Raw genomic sequence first — 6,893 nt, 5'->3', positions numbered from 1 at the left:
GCTTTTTCCTGAAAATTGATAAATCATACACCTAAGCTAAAAAATAGGAGAAAGTCAAGAATTTATGAGAGTGAGGAGGGCATGATCCTTTCAGAGAATTACTAAACTGAATTAACAAGAGTGACAATTTCTTAACTGGGAGAGAAAGCAGGGAGAAGAATTCAATGGAAGTTCATACTCCTGGCTAAAGAGTTGAAAAATCCATTCTGAAAAATCCATTTTATCGGGGAAATTATTTTGAGGAAGGAAAAAAAAAGGAAATTGTATATGAAAATACACTCAAATATATGAAATATATGAAAGTATATATGAGTATGAAAATAGTTGTGATGCTTTAGTAAATGAGGAGTTGTCATCTCTTGTGAAGGAAACCCAATCTTAATTTTTAGTATTTCCTGTGCTGTGGCCTTGTGTGGTGCAGGCAAGTTGCTGAATGGTTAATTTTGACCTGTGCCATTATAATGTACATTATTTCTTATTGGAATTATGTCAAATTTTGACTCCCAGACATTCATCCTGTCATATGTTGATTACTGTAAAAAATATTGTCAATACTGAATTTATTCCAGTATGCAGACTGAAGATCAGAGTCTGCAGTGCTCACAGGCTGTTTCTAGCAGGATAAAACCTTCTGTCTTCTCTGCTGTGGTTTCCCAGCCCAGGGGAGGGGAAGGGCTGCAGGGTCAGTGGAGAAGAGGCCCTGGAGCCAGCCTTGTACTTTTGGGGTTTGATTTTCCCCCCTGTACATTGTGACCTCTGCAAGGAAAATACTGATGAGTTTAGGCATCCCACTCTGGTGGTCATCCCACCAAACCTGAGTTCAGCTATTCTCACAGAAGTGTGGCAGGATTAGAGACTCATATTCTTGGCTATTTAATTTTATTGTTAATAAATAGTGTAATATTCTTGTTAATTAATTTTACTACTACTTGTGATGTCTTCACAGAAGCCTCTGTTGCAAAAGGAATTTTAAACATGCTTAAGTCTGGATGTTTCTCACATGTAAATAGATCTCAGTGGCACACAGGCTGTATTAAACAGTATTTGAGATAAAACACCTAGAAAAAGACAATTGCTTGTAGTGGGCTGAAGCCAGGTGCCCACCAAGCCACTCTGTGAGTCCCCTCCTTCAGCAGGATGGGGACAAGGGGAGATGAGATGGAAAAAGCCTCTTGGGTCATGATAAAAGTTGTTAAATTAAGCAAAAGCAAAGCCATGCATGGAAGCAAAGGAAAACAAAGTATTTATTCCCTACTTCCCACCAGCAGGCAGGGTCCAGCCACTTCCTGGGGTGGTGCAGGGAAGGATGGAATGCCCTCCCTCTTTCTCCAGTTGATGACCAGGCACCAAATGGTTTGAAACATGCCTTTGGTCACTTGGGGTCAGCTGTCCTGGCTGTGTCCTCTCCCAAATCCTGGTCCACCGTGCTGAGGGGAGGATGCTGCAGAGGCAGCTTGGTGCTGTGGAGCGCTGGGCAGCAGCAGCCAGAGCAGCTTTGTGTTATTTATCAACACCTTCCCAGCCTCCAATACACAGCACAGCCCTGGGAGGGCTGCTCTGGGCACAATTAACTCCATCCCAGCCAGAGCAACACAGTACAAAAAACATCTTCAGCCTTCCCATGGACACTCACAGCCATTTCAGACCTGTCCTGGTTTCCCAGAATGATGATTTTAAAGGGATTGTCAGTGCCCTTAGGGCAGTAAATACAACACTGCTAAAGTGTTGGTAAACACAAACAGAGCCACAGGAGAGATCCGTGGGTTTTTCAAGCTAAAATGAAATGAAACAGACTTGGTTTGTCATCTCTTCTTACATAATGCACAATGGCAGCAAGCACAGACAGGCTCCTGCACACACTTCATGCTGTATCCCAAGTGTGTGTGGTGTTAAGAGCTCCCAAAATTTCTAAAACCCACACAGGAACACAGCAGGGCAGTCAAGTCCCTGCAGCAGAGGACAGAAGGGAACAGCCCCTGGGTGCCCCATGGTCTCTCACCTCTCACCACCTCCTCCACATCACCCTCAGCTGTTCTTGTTCTCCCATCCAGCTCTTTAAGGACAAAACACGCAAAAGAAAACACCAAAAGGTTGCTTTAGTGCCACCCATGGTAAAAAGCCTCCATTCATCTTTATCTTGAGGCTGCAGAGGATCACAGCCTGGACGTTTCAGAGGGCAGAGTTTGGTAAAAGTCCTTGCTGAGGGGAGAGGAGTTGGGCTAAGCACAAACCTCAGCCCCACTGCCCCCATCCCCAGGCCCAGCTCCTGCTGGACTGGCACAAGAGGTTCCCTGCCTGTGTTTCCCTTCCCCTCACACTCATTAGCAAGGAAAACAGAGCTGGCAGCAATCCCAGCGCTGCGTTTGCTAAATGGATCTATTAAAATGTAAACAGAGATCACGTTGCAGGGCATCATCATAAAACACTGTGGCTGACAGCTCAGCTGGTTCCAAACCCTGCCTGGGCTGCACCGGGCTCCTCCTGCACATCCCAGTCCCACTTTCCTGACTCTTCCTCCTCTCTCCCAACATTTGCCCTCTGGGTTTTGTGAAGGTTCATCATTATCTGTCAGTGCCCTGCAGCCTCACACCGACAGGAGCCTCGCTGCATCTCCAGCACGTTTTGGAGCCCCACAATCTCTCTGAGGCTTTCTGCTTTAGGAAAACAGAAATCACTGTAATAAGGGCCTCCTCAGAGCCCTCTTGCCATCCCTCAGAAGCCCTTGAGTTTGCAGTTTAGCACTGATGGAGCACAGGACAGGCCACACGGGTTACACCTGTCCTACTCCTGCCTGATACACATCTAGGAGGAGTTTTATCACCTCTTTGTCTGACTTCCAAATGAACATTTTCCTGCTCTCTCCACTGCTGCCCCTCCTTGCTCTCCCCAGGGGCTCTCAGGAAACCACCAAGCCATTGCTTTATTCTCTTTTAAGAATCCTTTAAAATCATGTGTTCATTCCCCTCCCTGCCAGCTAGTCTGCAAAAGCTTGACAGAAATGGGAAGGGGCTGGGGAAAGGTTGGGGGTTTCTGGTTTGATGACCTTGTATTGCTGCTGTTCTCATCTCCTTCCCCTTCCCTGAGTGGTTATTCCCTCAGTGCATCAGCTTTGTGCCCCTTGTCTCTCTGTCCTCTGGGGTTCCAGACTCCAAGCTTCAAATGTTTAAATTAACAAAATAAATTACCCCAGGTGATGACTTTATAAACTCCACAAGAGGCCAAAGCAGCAGCAGCAGCAGCCTTGTGGAGCAGAGGGATGGAAGAGAGGCAGGAGTTCCTGGTTCTGATCAGCTCTGGCACCGATTTCTTATGTGCAGCTGGGGAGGTTTTTGCCTCACTTTCCCTCTCTAAAATGAAAAATACAACATCCACACCCAAAGGACAAGCTCTCTGGCAGGACAATCACTGTTTATCCACAAAACACCACAGGCAGCCTGGACAGAGCTGTGCATCCATGCAGGAAAGCCTTGGGCCCTGCTGGTCACAGTGAACACCACGAGCAGGTGGGAACACGTCAGAAAAAAGTCAGTGGCACTCAGAGAAGACTTTTCTAAGGAAGCTAAAGAGAGATGCTGTTTTGTACCATTTTCTAAAAGCTGATACAATATTTATCAATGGGTTTCAAGACCATTCTGCTCATGAAATATATAATAATTAAACCCTCCTGATGGAACAAAATGTGTAATTTTTTATATTTAAAAAAATCTGTGCTTTTAGAAACCTAGATTTCATTTGGGTTCTAAAGTTTAGAGGTTTTAATTTCATTGCTTGAGAATAAATAACTTTAAAAATCATCCAGTTTATTTCAGTTATACTGGAGATAGTGGGAGGGGGGAGACCCAGCTTAAATCCTGTCTAAAATCTGGGAAAAATAATCTTTGAGTGACAGAGGACCATTTTCTTCCAGGAGATTAGTACTAGTTTATTATTCCAAGTATATATTTAGACTATTCCACTTAACACAGTTCCTTTAATGTCAACCATGTTAAAACCTTTCTGATAGCTGTTGGCATTCACAAGTGATTCCAAGCTCCAAAAAGTGGAGCAAAGTGCCTCTCAGAGCAGCATCTGAGCAGGGCTGCTCACACCTGATCCCTCTGCACATTCCAACAGGGAACAGGGCAGGGGGGCACAATGCACTTCCCACTCTTCTTTCAATATTCTACGTGAAGCCCCACGGCCCAAAATGTCAGGGAGCAGGAGAGTGCTTTTGGAGCACTCAGTAACATTTTTGCAGATTGGGATTAAAATTAATTCTTTATAATAAGCAGCATGTTTCCTGTGTCTTTGATCCCATACTTTGTGGGAAGTAGGGAATAAATACTCAAGGGCTTCCCAGTGCTTGTGTGGGGAGCCAGGGAGGTGGAATTTTCCTGGTCACTGTCAGGTTCACCTTTGCCTAAAGAACAGAAATGGTTTGAGATCAATCGGGAAGAGGAAGGCAGGGAACAGGAGGTTCTTAGAGATCACAGAACCACAGAACCATTGTGGCTGGAAGAGAGCTCTAAGATCATTGAGTCCAACCATCAGCCCAGCCCTGCCAAGGCCACCACTGAACTTTGTGCCCAGGTGCCACATCAACACCATTTAAATCCCTCCAGGGATGGTGACTCCCCCACGGCCCTGGACAGCCTTTTCTGTGAAGAATTTTTTTCTTTTCCAATCTAACTCTCCCCAGGCCCAGTTTGAGGCCATTTCCTCTTATCCTGTTCCTCGTTCCCTGGGAGCAGAGTCCAATCCCCACCTGCTCCACCCTCCTGTCAGGGCCTGGCAGAGTCCAACAGGTTCTCCAGGTTAAACACCCCCAGCTCCCCCAGCTGCTCCTCATCTGACCTGTTCTCCAGCCCCTTCCCCAGCTCCATTCCCTTCTCCAGACCCACCCCAGCCCCTCTTGCAGTGAGGGGCTGGAACTGGACAGCACAGGGGGACAATCACTGCCCTGACAAAGCCCAGCTGCCCTTGGCCTTCTTGGCTACCTGGGTTCTGCTGCCTCAAGTGTCAGTTCAGTAACACTCTCTTTGTGTAATAGGATGACACCAGATTGCACAGGAAGTTAAAGAATCTGTGAAAAACAAAATAGGGAAAAGAATGTGAAGACACGAACACAGCAGCTCTTGGTCCTCTAGGAGGAGCAATAAATCCTGCTCCACACGTGCAGGGTTTATTCTCCTGGACCTTGGATTCTGAGCCAGCAGAATGCTGTGGTTTGCAGCCACATGGGCTGTGCAGAGCTCCCTGTGGCCTTTCTCCCCTGAGCTGCTGAGCATGGTCCAGGTGAAGCCCAGGATCCACAGGGAAAGGCTGAGCCATGGCTGGACTCACCCAGCAGGGTGGAAAACACGTTAAGGACTGGAGGGGGTTTGTACTTTGCAAACAAAAGGAAGTTCATTTCCTCTATTAGCTCACCATGTGCAAAAACACGCCTGGAGCTCTTGAAATACCTTCACTTATTTCTGCATCTACCAAATTTATTTATAGAGCCATCTGGAAAACACTGGCTCTTCATTTACAAGATACTGTGGAGCTTTTTGGAATTGTTGCACCAACAAAAGTCTCTAAAAACACCCCCACCTACAGACATTGTCAACTGTAATCAAATCTCAGGAATTTCTTTGTGTGTCTGACTGACCAGGCAGTTGAAACTGCTGTATTAATGTATAAATAGGTAATTCTTCACGTTAATTTTGCCATGCTAGTAAATCTATTAAATGTGTCTAATAGTAAATCAGCAAATAGGTCTAATACACACCCCTGTAAGAAACCACAAATACTTCAGCTATGTCTCCTTTAAATGCAGTCCTGGGGCATTCTAACAGTTTAGAAAATAAATGGGAACAAATTTTTCTATGGAATAGAATAAACTTGCTGTTTTAGAACATCTGAAACAAAAGCAAGGTGAGCCTGGGAGACAGGAGGTGGGGACAGGAGAGGGAAGAGCAGCTCCCACCCCCTGCACATGGCCCAGAGCTCACTCACAACAGCTGAGCTACAGCTCACTCACTGTCTAGGCATCCTGGCAATAAACCACAACAGAAATGTTAAAATAATAACACTATTAAGAATAAATAAGGATTTGGGCTTATTTTAGCCAAAATGTTTTAACAAAGCTCCACTATTCATTCCTTGGCATGTGCTGGGATGCCTGTGTGCTCCTTTTACTACATTCCTGAATTGCCTTCATGCTTTCTTCTGTTTGCAACAGTTAGGACTCCATAAGTTCAACCAAACCATAAGAATTCCAACAATGATTTTATCTACCTGTGGCTTCATACCACACACATCTAAAAAGCTACACAAGATCTTTATTACTGCCAGGTTGATGGGTTGCTATCTCAAGGTATCCTCCTGACCCATACAGCATTATGTGTCTTCATTTATCAAAACAAGATTGTTTTCTAAAATGCTTATTCCTTTCTAATAAACACTAGTCTTTGGTTTTTGGGGTGTGAAGCACAACCACCATTCTAACTGATCCAAGAAACATCTCCCTGTTTATCCTGATCCCTCATGTATCAGTCCTAAACTGAGATAATTCAGCCAGTTCATTGCTAGAGTGAAGTCCTGAGCCCTCCTTCTTCAAATGATGAAATTTTTCAAATTTCTGTTTGAAATTTTGAAATTTTACTGTTCGAAAACATTGCACTCTGCATTCTCTGAATGCCCGAGTGAAAAACCTCTAAAGGAACCTTTGAGATCTCCTTGTACCAGTCAGAGTTCCCAACAGAAAAATGTGTCAGCCTCAGTTTCTTCAAGACATGTCAGTCCACCTTTCTGCCTTCATTTTCCATGTATCTGCATTCCTGAAATCAAAGACAAAAATCAGAACCACTGTGCTTGGTCTGTGGGCATTGCTCTCCAGAAGTCCCAGTAAAAGTTAAGGGAGCCACTTCCAG

The sequence above is a fragment of the Ammospiza nelsoni genome, chromosome 6, assembly GCF_027579445.1.
Source record: "Ammospiza nelsoni isolate bAmmNel1 chromosome 6, bAmmNel1.pri, whole genome shotgun sequence".
Taxonomy (NCBI): Eukaryota; Metazoa; Chordata; class Aves; order Passeriformes; family Passerellidae; genus Ammospiza; species Ammospiza nelsoni.
This window is presented reverse-complemented; position numbering follows the sequence as displayed.